The 16,317-nt window shown below is 40.2% G+C and overlaps 1 protein-coding gene across 3 annotated transcripts in view; it reads right to left on the bottom strand.

Moving 5' to 3' along the window:
- The window catches only part of RUNX1T1 (RUNX1 partner transcriptional co-repressor 1), a 206,604-nt gene that overhangs the window by 137,382 nt on the left and 52,905 nt on the right, over nucleotides 1-16,317 (bottom strand). For all 3 annotated transcript variants that reach the window (XM_080381738.1, XM_080381740.1, XM_080381744.1), the window contains exon 1: nucleotides 1-16,317. This exon is cut by the window's left edge and continues 21,739 nt beyond it; it is cut by the window's right edge. The gene's annotated coding sequence lies outside the window, so the exon portion shown is untranslated.

Genomic DNA, 16,317 nt, shown 5'->3' with positions numbered 1-16,317 from the left:
CTTTTTTTTTTTTCTGGTGCCAAGTTTCATCTTGGAGGGTACTTTTATAGCTGATTTAAAACACAGTAAAAGAGGATTTATAATGAAAATCTCTACTCTTACTATAACAGCATTAGCGGGTGCCAGCCTCTAACAAAAGTCCACGCTCTGCCATGATGTACTGAAAGCAATGTGAATAGAATGCCATTATTTGAAGTGAGAGGAAATGAAATTCAATTCATCCACCTTAATAGAATAGTCTTATACTTAAGAGATAACGTCAGTAGAATAGAACATTGTCACAGGAAAATTAACTGCTGCTGTTACATGAACACCAGGGCAAAGCTGAGGTACTTAAAATAAGTTTGGGGCTAAGCTGATGGTTACTTTTGAAATGGGAAATCCTGATCCTGTGGCAATGTTCTGCTCTACAAATGTCTTGTTTATCCTGAAGTGCGTCAGACCACAAGACCAGGGATGCATCCTTTGGGGGCAATGGTACCTTGCGAGGTCCCCATCTTCCCTTCTCATTCCAGCTGCTTGCTCTCTCTCCAGTTGTGGCATACTCTCCTTCTTGCCAGTCGGTTGGTGGAGGTCAGTGCGTTGGGCTGGGTTAAAAAGTACCCCCATCCCACATGTGGGTTTTTTCTAAAAGAAATAATTTACTGCAACCAATTTCTAGGTCTGGTTCTTAACACAGCTTCACAAAATACTATGATGATGCAACTGCCAAGGCAGCTCACTGTGGGACAGAGAAATGAGGTGAGCAGGGACACGAAAGCCCTCAGCCATTAGCATTTCTTCCAAAGTTGGCAGTGACGAAATGACAGCCCCACTGACAGATGCAAGCAGGATCACCTTGCCTGACAGTGGCTGTTGTGGCAATGGTATTTTCTTCAGTTGCTGTCCTCCTGTTTCTGTTTGCACACATGAGTACTCTGAAAGGCAGTGCTGGAAGAAGTCCAAGGTGTGTTCCCTCTGCTCCTCTTCATATGAGAGTCGAGCACTGAAGCCAGGTGCAAAACTTTTCAGCCAGGTGTTGTGTTATGTCTTGGGACATTTAATCAAAGTCTGAATAGCACTGGGATTTGGGGATATACGAGCAATGTTGGTGCGATTTCAATTCTGCCACTGGTTGCCACCGTGCTGTCCCTGCAGAGAATGGAGAAAGATGCTGCGGGCACTGATCTGTGCTGGGGAGAGGACAGAGGTTTTCCATTCCTGCCTTCCCTGCACTTACCCCACTGTTCTGCTCTCACAACAGTGTTATGAGCTTTGTGGATACTGGCCAAAGGGGGGGAAAAAGCCCTTTCACCTTGGTACTTCATATATTTAACACACTCTTTAAAAGCCACCAGGTTGCTCCAAACGGTGTGTTCTGTCATTATTCAAACCCGTTTTGCACTATGAAACATTCATTAACATGGGCCTGATTCCTTCCCAGTGTACAGAAGGGTGAGTAATTTCCCTGAAATAAATGAGTCTCAACATGCCTAAGGGTGGCAAAATTCAGCCAATGATAATTAACCTGAATGAAGCCGATTTTATATCATAGATTCCATTTATTTTGAGACCAGAAAGGACCATCATGGTATTCTAATTTAGCCTTTTGCATTACACAGGCCACAGAATTTCAGTAAATAATTGCTGCATATAGTTCAGTAACTTGTAGTTGAGCCAGGCTACATTAGTTCTCTTAAGATATGCAGAGCAGGTTCCATGTAGCGGAGACTTACCGCATACCTGAGAAATGTCTGCCAATATTAAATTAAACTCAAGTGAAATTGGGCTCAAGTGAAATAATAATTTCTAACGTGGTACGTAGATATTCCTGAGATTCTTATGTCTGACCTCAGACAAAAAAGACTTATTTCTGTAATAATAAGTTTGAACACAAATGACAGATATTAGAGGAAAACCTTTGTTAGCCTATACTAAACTGAAGCTAGTTAAATACACAATGCTCCAACATATTTTCCTCTGCCATGTTGTTAAAAACTAATTGAAAGTTTGTTTATATTTAGTTATCAATGAACAAACTGCTTTATGTCTTAGTAACCGCAGCAATTTACAAACATCTGCAAATAGCCTGTTGTTATTTTTCCATGATTCCTAACACTGCTCTCAAATATTCCCTTCTTCAGACAGTAGAAGCAGCAAAGTCTCATGTAAGCCTACCACAACATGAGGCAGTGCATTGCAGTTTGCGTTTCTGCAGGATGTTTCTAGGTGCACTTGCAAAAGCAAAACTCTGAACTCCTCCGCACCAGTTTTGTTGCAGAGGGAGTGTGCCAGGGCAGAAGCACAAGAGCTTGCTACCCACTGAGTGAAGGGCTGCAGGCTGGGAGAGCTGGGACCTTTTCCTAGAAAGCTTCTTGAAGAGGGTTTGCAAAAGGCTTCTCTCGTTCCCTCCAGGGAAGTTACTCTGAAGCTACTAGACCTGGAGCAGCCAGTCTGGGCTACAATGACATCTTTCTTATAGGTTTTTGCTCTAGTAAGTAAAACAGTAACAGACAGAACAGCTCTGACTCTTCTTTACCCAGATATTTCACATGAGCCCATTTCTAATACAATGATCAAAAACTAGCATCAGTACAAGAATAATTAAGCCTCATACACTAAGGAGTTGAGAATAAAACATACACAAATAAAAAAATATGCCAGGCAACTAACCAAGGAACAACAGCATTAAAGATGAGAGACTGATATTTACATTTCCTGGCTTCTCCCCCAATAATTATTAATGCAGCGGCAACATATCACATACAAGAGTGTTGAATTACATAATTTTGGATAATAAGACTTTACAATTTTAAGATATCTGGGCAATAAATTGTACAACATCCCTGTAAGTCTGCAGCCCATTCAAGGGCAAGGGGTGCAAGGATAATTTCCCTTTCCTTCTGTGTGAGGAGCAGGAGAGTGGACTAGGACTGTTTTGGCTGGGGGAAAAAAAAGTTACTGAAAAGAAATTTGATGCACGTCTCCAAAATTATGAGTGATATATTGCAAGGGAGAGTAATAGGGACATCAAATGAAATAATGTGGTCTTTCATATGGTTTATGCCTAAGTTGTAGAATTCCAGAACACAGAATTAATGCAAAAGCTTCACATGCATCCATGTTTGAGGCATTAAAAAGTTATGAAAAAGTGGACAAATTCACAGTAGAAAACGACACAAGGCTATTCAATTAAAGTACTGTACCTGCATCTCAAAATGCCCTTGAGATACAGATTTTTGCAGGCTGGGAACATATCCTAAGAAGATATCACTACGTTTGCCATGGTTGGCTTTTTTTCCTCTTCAAGCAACGCTTGGTGCTTAGCTTAGTGTAAGGAACTGACTACTGAGCAAGATGGACTTTTGTTTTGAACTGATAATGCTATTGTTATTTTCTTCATTCAGACATGACTTGCGCTATTTGGTCCTCAGTGCAGTATATCTAAGGGTAAATCAATGTTATAAAGAAAATAAACCTGGTAGAATTTAAATGCTGTGTCTGGTTAGACTGGACAGAGCTCACCATTATGGGTGATACATTTTTTGAATGTGTTGTTTAATGTCAGTCTAGCCTTTCAGAACCACTATCAAAGTGAGAATTGCCATAAATATATCACCATATGTAAAACAATTGGCCCTCAATCAGTTGTCAAAAGACTTGAAATTACGGAGAGATCATATCTTCCTTTATCTGAGAAACCTCCTAGATACGGATTCTGAGAAAGGCAATTACTAGTCTAACAGGACAAGAACAGTTACAAAGTTAATTACCTGTGATTATCTTACAAAAGGCGGTGATTATATAGCTGAATGACAAAAGAGGAGTGTTCACGAAGACAAAAACACACGGTACCATAAACTGATAAAAACAGGCCCACCCATTGTTCAATTAGAAATAGCCCACTTTAGTTTATGTTTCTATTACAATAACACCTTCCCCATTCTCCTAAACCTCCCTGCTTTTTCTCAAAGGAAACATGAACCTCATGACAGAGCTACCATTCTTCCCTTCCTTAAAGCTCTTTTCTGTCTTTGAAGAGTCACCGTGAATTTTAAGGGCTGTTAAAGTAACAGCCAGCACAGAGCAGGACAGAGGGAAGGGGCAGCCTGTACCATGCAGTCTTCTCCCCCAGCTTGTTTGCACATTTACCTTAATCTTCCTGACCTTATCATACCTACTTGAGCCATCCTTTAGCCTGCTGAAGAATGAAAATAATTATTTCGGTGAATTCTAGCTGCTGAATAGCAAGTCTGAATCCCCTGCAACGCGTCCTAGCCCTGCAACGTGTGTGGTGCCAGTGGTGGGAATATGAATGCAACAAAGGTTCTGAAGAATTTGCTTCCCAAAAAACCCCCATGATCATGGAACCGCACTCCTGGGAGTAGATTCCCTGATAAAATCTGTCTATGAGAAGCTTTATTTATCTTGTGCAAGAGCCCACCCTTCCTTAGATAAACTCCCTTTGACGTCTCACAAACATTTTGCCTTCTGTGGGATTTTTGCTTCAGTCCAGGAATCAGTTTTCTTCGGTCCTCAGTGTTTAGCATTTTGGTAATCACAGTGTTGCAGGCGTTAGCTGGTTACCCAATGGGAAAAAAATATTCATAAACATCTAGGTGAGTCAGAACTTGTACACACTGTGTTAGCACTCCTTTGGGTTTCCTTAACACTTGTGTGAACGAAGATTTTATTATACAAATGTTAATAGGATTCCAAATGCATGCCTGTAATTTGATGGTCTTCAAAGTGTTCTTGGGACTTCTCAGAAGATGCCCACGATGTTCCAGTTAGGAAGAGCAGTAGAGGCTGTGTTAACTCACATTCAAGTACAAAGGCTTTCATGAATGCATTTAAATGTGACCAATATGTAGAAATGACTGTCTTGTACCTGAGATCTGAAAATATTCCATCCATAGTCTGGGCACAGGGAAATAAATAAGGTAATATAATCAGGCTATGCCATTCAAGATGGGACTGCATAAACACAGGTGTGCTGGAGATAGCCACGTTTGAAAGATCATGATGGGAAAAAATAACTTAAAATGCAACTCCAGCTCTAAAATAAATGGCAGAGCTTTGAAGTTTTCTATCAATGCGCGTAACTGCTCGGAGGCAAGTGGAGGATCCTCCCCCTTCTGGCCTAGTTTCCAGCTTATAGACAGCTCCCTGTTGGAGGTGGTGGCTGCATTACCCGTGGGTAAGGACAGTGACTGTGCAAAGCTCCCAACCCTTGGATGTAAGCACCTACAAACCCAGCACTCCAAATTTTAGAATTGCTACAATCTACCTGCTGTCCCCCCTCTGCTGTGCTGCTGCGCCTGAGACATTTCATTTCAGTCGATGACGATGCAAACAAATTCCTAGGAAAACTAGTCCACTGAGGACTACTAAAAGTGGAGGGCAGCTTCTGGCCCAGCACTTCTGAAAGGCAGCACTTTGGAGAAGGGGAGTGTCTGATGCGTGGGGAAGGAAGCATCACTTGATGCTCTCTGCTGCTCTGCTCTTGCCCTGAGCACCACGGCTGGCCTCTGCCCAACGTACCACCTTCCCGGCTGGAGACTGAAGGGATGCAGCAGAGGAGCTTCATAAGCAGCCAGGGAAACTAACGGGCTGAGCCAATGCTGACGCCAGCCCTGCTACACTGTCCTAACCTGCTGATTTCGGTGGGTGTTGGATGCGCATCTTTGAAGGGCAAATTTACCTCCAGCTTAATAAGCATGATAAGTCATAGATTTGCTGGGAGCAGGAGCAGAAGCCCTCCCGCATCTGTTAGCACATTATTAGCACAGCTTGTTATGGGGCCTCACGTGATGCAGCCCCGGTTGGTCGCAGGACGCAATTATGGATGAATTCCTGCTCTGCCTCCCCCACTGACTCAGCAGCACAGCTGGAGCCAGCCGTAGTCACATTGCAGGAGGTGAAAGGTACTCTGAATTATAGATTGCCTTTGACCTTTTTTGGTTTAAATTAAGGATAACATCCAGGAAAGTGCCTCCAGCCAGGACACTGCTTAAACATATGCTTAACTTCCACCAGGGGCTGGTGCTCATCAATGGAGATGAAACACTTGCTTACAGTACAGTGTGTGTGGAGACGCTGCCCTGACGATGATTAAATACCTTTCCAAAGAGGAGCGTAAATGACAATTTCCTATAAAAATGGTAACCAACATAGCTCTTGAAATCCAAAACACCCTCAAACCTAAAAAAATACTTAAAATTCAGAGCAGATGTTGAATTTCAGCCGTAGCATACAGATACATTAAAGGGAAGTACTATGAAAATTACACATATTTTAAAAGATAACAGAGAAAAAGACTGTTAATGAAGAAAATCAAAACTAGGTATGAGTGTGCTGTTACACAGGGATATCTATCTGAATAGACAAACTCTCTTACAAACCCACTAAGAAGGAGTTAAGGTCAACTCAGTGTCTTCTCATCAGAGTGTTTTCTATGATAACTTTGTAAGTGCTCTTAATATATAACAAATAATCTCAGGGCAAAGATCTGTTTGAAGGAGATATGATTGATGACCTATCATCCCTAATTCACTGTTTATACTCGTAGTGAGCCTATTGGGAAAATATCTCATTCATCAGGGTATTAGTGAATTCAACCAACGTATGGCACCTTCATTTTAACAAACTAAAGGAGAAAAGCTAAATGGGGGAAAATTGACAACCATCTCTGATTCTATGATAATGCAATTAGGCTGCTCCTCTCCAGAGCTTTTGCTAATTCACAAAACAGCTTCAGTCGGCAGGTCATAAATATATGATCATTTTTCACACTTTGAAAAGTAATGATGCCTTGACATGAATCAATAAATCTTGGTGAAGTCATTTATACTTTTGTATTGTGCATACAAATCAGTTTTAAAACAACTATATATTAATTTTGACTTTTATATAATCTTTGTTTACAAAACCCCTAATTTTGCAGAAGCTTCTGCATTCCTTGTGTACCCAAAACTCAAACTGAAATCACTACCCATTTTCAGGACTCAGCAATCCTAGACCAGACCTTATGTCTCTCAATATCTTTTCTGTCTGATGAAGATGTAAAAGGAAAGGAGAATGAGAGGGGAACGAGACAAAATAGCATTCTCTCTTTTCCCCTTCTCACTTGGCTTTGGACTTCTTTCTGAAAAAAATGAAAAAATGGGGGTTTCCCAGTAAATATTGACATTCCCATTGTTGTTTTATGCAAGTTCCCACCCTGTATCTTCAGTTCTGTCTGGGGATGGACAAGCGTTAGGCTTGCCATCATGCACTGCAATATTGCTGTGAGGAAAAGGAGAGAAACTGCAAGAAGAAATGTTATCAGAGCATCAAAACTTGCCCTTTGGTCTTAGGAGAGTTGTGAGAAGACCCACACCTGATGGCTACACGACAACAGAACCTTGTCACGTGTCTCATTTAGTAGAAATTTTAAATCCTGATTATCTTTTTAGTGCAAAGTCTGTCTTCTCATAGGATTCCAACTTACTATGTGTTTAAGGTAAATCCAATAACCCCCTGAATATGTGTGTATGCCAATATGAACAATGCCCATCACTGTTCTGTGACACACAAGAGTTATCTCCTTCTGTCTCCTAAGTTTTGTGGTTAATAACTGAATAAAACCCAAATAGGTTCCTTATGTCATGAGTATGATAGAATTTTACCTGAGGCAGACCTATTCAAAGATAACCAATAAAACTGAAACGCTAGCCACTGATTCAGTGATAAAACTGCTTTGTACAACTTAGCAAAACATAAATCACATGGCACAGTTTCTCTATACATCCAGGAGCGTACAAATTCACAAATAAGTAGTACCATACACAAAGGAATGATCATGAATGACCACAGTAAATGTAAAGATGTGCCCGCTGATAAATACATCAGGTAGCTGCTGATGCTTGCCTTGTTATTAAAATTCCACATGTTGCCAATTTGTAGCAGTTATTCTGTATGGAATAGAAGGTTTTACTTTTTGTACCTGAAATGCTTGACAATTTTGCAGCATGCAAAGAGAAACGACACTAAATCACAAGTGTACCTGCTGTGCTGTCATTTTCATTAGGGCATCTCTTTTGTTTAGTTCATTCAATGCTGCTTGTTCTTTAAGAAAGTGGTTTTCTAATGGGGATGGACAAAACCCCACATGTATCAAGGGGCTGCAGAGAAAAATATGTTTTTAAGTTGAGAACAAAAACAAAATGGCATTTGGATTGTTCACAACTCCAGTTAAGTCATTTTGAATTGCTGATTAAAATAAATATTGTACTGAAAATTGTGTTTATGGCCTCTGTGTATTCTGCCCTGTCTCCATTATTTGATCTCTATTACGATAAGTAGCCAGTTTGCGATACACGGTGCAACTAAGCCAAATTCATATAGTACATGGCTGAAAATTTAACAATGATTTAAAGTACAAGCTCCCATGTTTATGTAATTTATATTTCACAGACTTAAGTAATAAAATAATAATATTTTAAACTAAGACAGGATGTACTTTTTTAATAGACATTAAATACCACATTATGAAAACGCTGCTTCAGTAGTAATTTTAAACAGTGTTAGTTTATTCTGTAATATGTATTTCAATAAAATACTGAAGACTGGATCTTAAGCTGATGACAATCTGGCTTTGCTGAAGTAAGAGGAAATTCATCATGTGCTTTATGTGTCTGAATCAATGCCAGGTGAGAATCTAGTTCATCGTATCTCCCCCTGATGTTTGATGCTCAGCCCCGTGATTTTTTAATTTCAAGGGAGCAAGAAAAAGTGCCTCAATAATTGTGTCACTGGCCTCTCACCACAATCATCTGTAACACACCCCTCCAGCATCTATAACTGCATCATCTTCTGTCAACTTAACCTGGTTTCCAGCCCTGCTGAAGGTGTGGTATGCATGTTTTGAAGGTTCTTACAAGGAAAATATTTGGATTAATGATATAATTTAGTGGCAAGTTAGTAACTGTAGGTCTCAGCAGAGTGACAATGGGATTGAAAAAGTAAACCGGTGGGATATACTTGATTGTGGCTGTTGGGCCGGCAGCAGGGAAGCTGCAGGGGTCATACTGATTGGCATTGTCACTTTCCCCATTCATCAAGCAAGGCCAGACTTCCCAAATCATTTACCAGATGGGGCAGCTCGTCAGTTTAAACACCTGATATGAAGCCATCCGTCATCTGATAACATGATCGTTGGGCTGCAGCTGGCTCCGTGCTCTGCAGCCTGAGTGCACATGTGATGGACTGGAGCCAGGGAAGCAGGCTTAGCAGTGCTGCACTCCCCTGATAGGATTTGCAGCCCTCCACTGGACCATGGAACAGGTGGAGACGGAGAGAGAATGAAAAAATTACCATGTGTTGCAGGGATTAGAGAGCACACACTTACCACTCCACTTGAATACCAATCAAAGGACAACCTTGAGCCAGATGAATTTAAGGCCATCCGTGATGTAATATGGAGAATATAGGTTCTTGCATATGCTGATATAGCTTCATTTTCCTACAGGGTTTTGAACTGATACTCAGCAATATTGTAATTTGTCTTTAAATTTCTACTGTGGAAGAGAAAACAGATACTTGGAAATACGGGCTCTTTCTTTTTCTTTTTCTCTTTCCTTTCCAAAGACATCTTACAACAGGTTATCTCTTAGGAAAAAAAAAAAAAAAAAAAAGTATATTTCTAGGAACTGACCACAGAATGTATTAGTTTTGCTCAGTAAGACAAAAGCCTGCCAGGATGACAAGGAAGTACTGTGAATTAAAAATATGATGATGCTTACTGAAAGCCAGTCCCACACCTCGATTCCCCCAGTCTCCCTGATTTCAAAGGAGTTAGGTGCCTAAATGGCTCTGAGGATCTATATTTTAGTGGCTCCTCTGGAACAATGCTTCAAGTCCTTTCTCAGTCAGAAGATCGTACAGCTTCCATCTCAGATAAGTCCCTCCTGGGAAAACCACTCTGGGGGAGATGCTGTGCTACAGTGTCAACAGGTACATTAAATGGCTTTAATGCACATAGCTATCTTCCAGAAAGTGAGCTGGTTTTCTGCCCTGACATAATATTCACCAGCCTCCCCAGGGGTTTCAAGGCAGCAGGATTTCTTTGCAGAAGCATGCACCAGTTAACCCCATTTTGATGCACACAGCCTGGGTGCACACCTCCTCCTCTCAGCTTGCTCCATGCTAGGTGTGGAGGACCAGAAGCAGCATTTTGATGGACAGCTTCTCAGTGGCAGGACTGGCACCCACCTACAGCAAGCTGTGGGCTGAACTGGGGTCCTCTGCTGCAAGGCAGCTCTCCCTGTGCTTTGAATTACATCAGTAGGGAAACTTTGTCCTTCCCCTAAAGACTAGTCTCTTAAGGAGCACCGAGTGAGTGCCCCTTGGTCTTCAAAACCCAACGCTACTTCAGCCAAACTCTGCAGGAGTGAAAGACTCATGAACCTGCTTGCGGCACCCGTGCTGCAGTTGGTTATTTCAGGATAGAGACGAGGGAACTGTGTAGGATACATATGGACAGGATGCAACAAATATGTGTATATCAGCGTCTATATGCCTTTTCCTTTAAAGGCAATCGCTTGTGCAGAATTCTTCCCTTGACTGTACTTTTCCCTTCCTGAAAATTGTTGCCTGTGGAAGATCTGCTTTTGGATGGAGATTTATTCCTTTCACTTCTGATCAGATATTAAGAGATGCCCTTGAAGCAGGTTTTGGTTTGAATTGTTTCTTTCTTTTTACAGTTTTATTCCAGGCTTTGCTACAGTTCGGTGAAATGAACTAAGTACAAGTTTAAGTTTATTTTTTTTTCTAAAGAGGCAAAGGAGACGTCACCACTTCACTTCTAAAAAGGTTTCATGTCCCCTTCTGAATTAAGCTGCAGTTGCAGTATGAAACAATTGACTTCTTTTGCAGGAAGGAGATACTGTTTTGTCAAAAACTTATTACCCAGCTGTAGATAATTAGAAGCATCGGAGATACTGATATTTGTATTTGCGATTAATGGAATAAACTGTAAGTTGTTTGTAGAAAAGCAAGTTAAAAGATTGGCATGTGTTCATTATATACCTTCTTTTGTCTTTTCTTTTTTATATATGCTTATATACTCTATACTTGCACTTTGTTAGAGAAATTCTGTTTCCTTTTCTATTTCAACAAATGTCTCGTTCTGAGCTTGATAGTAGGGGATGATTCTGGGAGACAAGGAGAGCTTAAAAGACATGCAAAGAATTGTATTTAGATATAGCATTAGAAAGGCGAAAACCCATAAAATGTACATAGGAAATACACCAGTTTCAGGAAGTATTCAGGCATCTGCAGACATACAAAGAGATCCCTTGTGCCAGCAGAAACAGCAGAAAAGTTCAGCAGAAACCTGAGAATGAATTACTGATACAAAAAAATGCCCCCATGGCTCATTATCACAAATGATTCATGATATTTTAGAGATGAAACAAAAGGGTTTATGCTGGCAATATACCTTTAATTCTGTTACTTTCACCAACTGCTTTTATCTATCTATAGAATAATAATTAACAACTTCAGAAAATAACTAGGCTATTTTATGAGAGGAAGCATGACTTTGTTCCCAGCATAAAAATGGGGAAGCTGAGGCAGATGGAGTGAGTCAATATCCCTGTAAGGATCAAATCAGGTGGTGCTCAGAACTCAGGTTTGTTTTTAAGGTGTAGGAAAGTTTTTGGTTTGTTCCCCCCCACCCTTTAACATAGCAGCTTAATAACACTCACAGGTGAATTACTTACAGATGACTTGTAAAGAAAACTTAACCTGCTGTTAATAGGAATAACATGGGTTGTTATAGATGTCATGGTGTGTGGAAGTACAGAGCAGGAAAACAAGATAGAAATGACAAAATGTGGTAGATGGTGAAAGAGGGTTATTTTCCATCTAAATTTGTACATTCATTTAAGAAAGCACCATCTTAGGTTTTTATTTAATGCATTGGTACCTTTAGGTGCCTTAATTGCCTAGGTACAATGTTGCATTTATTTACAAGCAAACAGCTGAATTAATTTCAGTTTTCTTTATTTTAATTTGTAGAATTATAAATAAAGAAATCTACTGAACACCACCAGATTTTGAAATGGAAACTCAGATTTGCGAAGCAGGCAAAACAGGCAAGACATGCAACCTTGTAATTAGTTGCCTCAAAACACAAGACATCCAGGGTTTTCAGATCTATTTCTCACATCTTTTGGGTCTTCAGCCACCTCTCACTGAAATGAATGAGAGCTTTTTCCCATAGATCCTGTAGATGATCTGAGTCCTTTCTTTACAGCACCCCAGAGAAATATAATAGTAAAACCCAATAATAATACTAGTTGTCATGGATGTACAGAAAGATTTGTAAAAGAAGCCCAGAACACTTAAAATTACATATTTACATGTCTTCTCTGCATCTTTAACATGGCAGTAAAATTTATGGCTTGCTGATAACCTTGGTGCCAAAATGTCACATGTTCTCTTTTTATTCTCCTTTCTTTTGCAGTTGAAAAAAAAAAAAAAAAAAAAAAAAAAAGCATTACAATCCTCATATGTAAATTCTATAAGCTTTACTGTTCTCCTCAGGTGTGCATGCCAAGTTTTCATTATGAAGGCTCCCTGCTGTGAAAAAAAGGTACATTTTCACTTTCATGTGTCTGTTCCTTTGTGATAGAAAGGCTTGAAACATTAATGAGTAAACTAAACTAAAACTGTACAGACATTCCTGCAGGAAATTGGGTAAGTTTCTGATTCTGAGGGGAAGAAATTCAACTAGGTCAATAAAATCGTGTGATTTTGACACTGTGAAGTCAATTGTCACTAAGGAGTTACCCGTGCTATTTTTATTCATGTTAATGGCATTTTATGCCCTGGTGTTTTGTTTTGAAGATTTTATCCCATTGAACCAGAAGAATTGGAGGGGGAAAAAAAAAAAAAAAGAGCATGGAAAAGAAAAAGAATTTTTTCACAAGTTCATATCATCTACCCTTGAAGACTGATATCTCTAATGACTTTCCTTTCTCAAAACCGTTTTACTAAGTCATCATATCATACTACCTTGACTTATGTTATCAGATGCAGCATTAGGGGCAAATATGATATCTTTATTAAATCATAATTATTTGTAGCTATAAAACACTGTACAATAGGTTAAATGGGTGTGCTAGTGACAACCAGTGTATATATAAATACTTTCAGATTAAAAATAATGCTTGTTTGCTCAACAAATATTAATGATTTTAAAAGAAAAGAAAAAGATTAAAATAATTTATCCTTTCCTATAGGTAGGAAACTGATGTGGCAAAGCTGATTGGAAATCCTAAAGTAAAGCAGATTTTATTGATAATGAGGTAGTGGTCAATTTAAAAAACAAAAACAACCAACAAACTCATCCTATCAAATGTCTTTTTTTATCAAGGAAATTCCTTTGACATAAACAGCCAATGGAAAAAGAGAAATCTTTTAGCTCTTGTAGAAGGTGTAAGCCTTTTTTTTTCCAATTTAGGTAAGAAAAGGACTGCTTTCCAGCTAGCAGTAGACTTTTGGTTTTCTCAAGGATGAAGCAGAGATCTAGGCTGAGATTCAAGCAGGAGTAGAAAGTTCAGTCTCACTAAACATATCACAGTAGAACATCATGAATTTACTCCAAAACATAGCCCCAGGGACCCAGATTCTTCACTCAGGATGACAAACAAGAGCTTGCCTAAAAGAGAAAAAACAAACAAACAAACAAACAACAACGGGTGGGGTGGGGTGGCTGCATCTAAAAGGTGACTCATTCTCAAACGTTAAAGAAAATAGGGTTTATTGATGTTTCTTAGAAAACTGGAGATTCAATAGAATATTCAGTATTCAGGACATATTAGGAAGTCAGTCATCACTCCTTGTTATGCTGGCTGGTTTTGCTGGCTAGACCTGTAATGGAAGTAGGAGAACATCTGGTCTTTTCTTTAGGGAGGATGTTGGTTGTTGAGCTCAATGGACTTAGAAGCAGCTGATAACCCACACCCTGCTCAGGCTGTACAAATGCTGGTGGCTCACACCCAGCCTTCGGGCACAGCCTCAGCCCAAGGCCAACAGTCGCTTGCACCCAGTGGGTACCTGAAGGACAGTGGCAGAACCTGTTCCACCTTAGCATCCGGGTCCCAGTCAGATAGGACACAAAATGCTGTTGACCTCCCCCTTCATTTCCCTTAAATAGATACACAGCTGATGGGGGGGGGGGGGGGGGGGGGGGGAAGCTACACCAAGCTCTCCTGCCAGCTTGCAACTGCATGCAAGTTTCTCGATTTCTGCAATGTGTCTCAAGCGGCAACCTGTTTCTGAGTGAAGGCACCTGGTCACGGACACGCAAGGATTTCTCTGATAACACTGTTTTTTCTGTGGTGTTATAGAATCACATCTGCTAAATGCTATAATAGTACAATTTATGATCTCAAAGTGCTTGACAAACATTTTTTAATTACTCTCCATACCACCATAAGACAGCTAAGTTTAATTTTCCACATTTCACAGATGGAGAAAGTGAAACGTAAGGGTGTTAAGTGACTTGACCAGAAATCAGATAAGTCCAGGAGCTGGAAATACAGGCCTTCATGAAGGAAAGCACTGGAGCAGATGCTTAACTTCAAGTACTGAAACATTCAATTCAAGGCAAACACTTTAACAGAAGGGCGAAATACTGCATGGCAAATTCTCCAGTCAGCCCATTCTTCAGCTACTACAAAAAAGGAATATTAGTCTTAACTAGCCATCTAACAGCTTGCAAATAGCCCCTGATACACCATACAAAAATGTTGCACTCCCTACTATCTGCTCACTTTCCTCAAATAGTATTGATGCAAGCTCTGGAGCACTGCTAGCTCTGGTATAGGGGGAACAAGGGAGCAGACATTGATCTTTTTAAAGATTTAAATCAGCACTTGGTAAGGGAGGATGCCTGTTCATCCTTAGATACTGCGAGGAGAAGGAAAGAGCTTACAGAATAAAAAGTCAGGGGATGTGGTTAGGTGTCCTGCTAGTAGTAATGGATCACCTGGTTCCTACTCTGCCTGCTTGTGTGGGCTTCTTTGCTGGGGGACAGCAGTTTTATCAGCACTTGGGATTCAGTTGGGATAGGCATTCTGACTTTATCAAAATCTGGATGGTAAATCTCCTCAGGAGAGGTGTTCATTAGATCTGTGGTAAATTGTAGTGCGGGCTGGTCAGAAATACGTGAGATTAGCTTCTTGGTATTCTCTGCCTTTGGCAAGAAATGCTAAAGAATATTAGCATTTAATGAGCATAACTCAGACTTCTCAGTATGTAAGGAAGGATTCAGTTCAATCCCTGTTTGATCATCTTTTTTGACCCTTGCTGTAGCTCTGAACTCTCCCTCAATAAATATGTCACTACGGCATTCATAAATTAGAATTTGTGGACCTGAGCAGCCTTGACTTTGAATCCTTGCACCTAGGATCCACTTCTGAGCATGTGAATAGTGAAGCACATACACCTGGAAGTTCCTAAGGCTTGGCTCATCCCTTCCAGTAGAGGTATGGAAAAGATGTCCTATTTTGATGCCATACTGTGCACTGCTCTAGAGCAGCCTTCTGCCAGAGCCCAGTTTCACAAATTGTCATCTCTTGTGGGCTCCAGTTTTGTTTTTCAGGGGTGGCCCCACCATCCCTAGCTGGTGTCTTGCATGATGTCCATTGAAGATGGCATGAGAAACTGTGGCTAGTTTTCCCCATTCTGCTCCCTTTTAACTCCTTTCTCTTCCATGGCCTTTTGGGTCTCAATCCAGAGAGACAGGGATTTGCTTAAACAACAGCCAAATCTGGCTGGTGTGATGTGCCTGGGAGGAAGTATTCCTTTGTGATGTTTGGACCTGCATGTGAAACTTGGTGCTGTTCAGAGCCGTATACAAGAAAGCAGGCTGAAACTATGTGCTTAAGTGGAGGGGAAAGAAATACATATTCTGTGAACGATGAATGAATTTGTCTATTTCCTTTTTATACTACTTACTAAATACTCTATGTTGTACCTTAGATATTTTTCTTTTTAAAAAAATACATTTTTAAATTGAGAACACTGAGATGGCCTCCTGAGTCCATCAGTTATTTAATATTAACACAAATTACTGGGGCCAGTGAAGCATTAAGAACCAAAATAACCTCTTATTAGCTCTGTTTTGGTGTCTATCATTACAAAAGCAGGTCCCATGGTATGGGATGCTGTGCCCCAGGAGTTTAAAAGACGTGTTGTGAGAATATCTTAGAAGGGAGAATGCATATGACAGTGGTAAGACCACAGGTGCATAAAGTACACCATTTGGTCAATCTAAGCCAATAA

This window comes from Falco punctatus (genome assembly GCF_963210335.1).
Source record: "Falco punctatus genome assembly, chromosome: 3".
Classification (NCBI taxonomy): domain Eukaryota; kingdom Metazoa; phylum Chordata; class Aves; order Falconiformes; family Falconidae; genus Falco; species Falco punctatus.
Note: the sequence above shows the minus strand (reverse complement) of the source record. Positions and strands in the feature narration are given on the sequence as shown.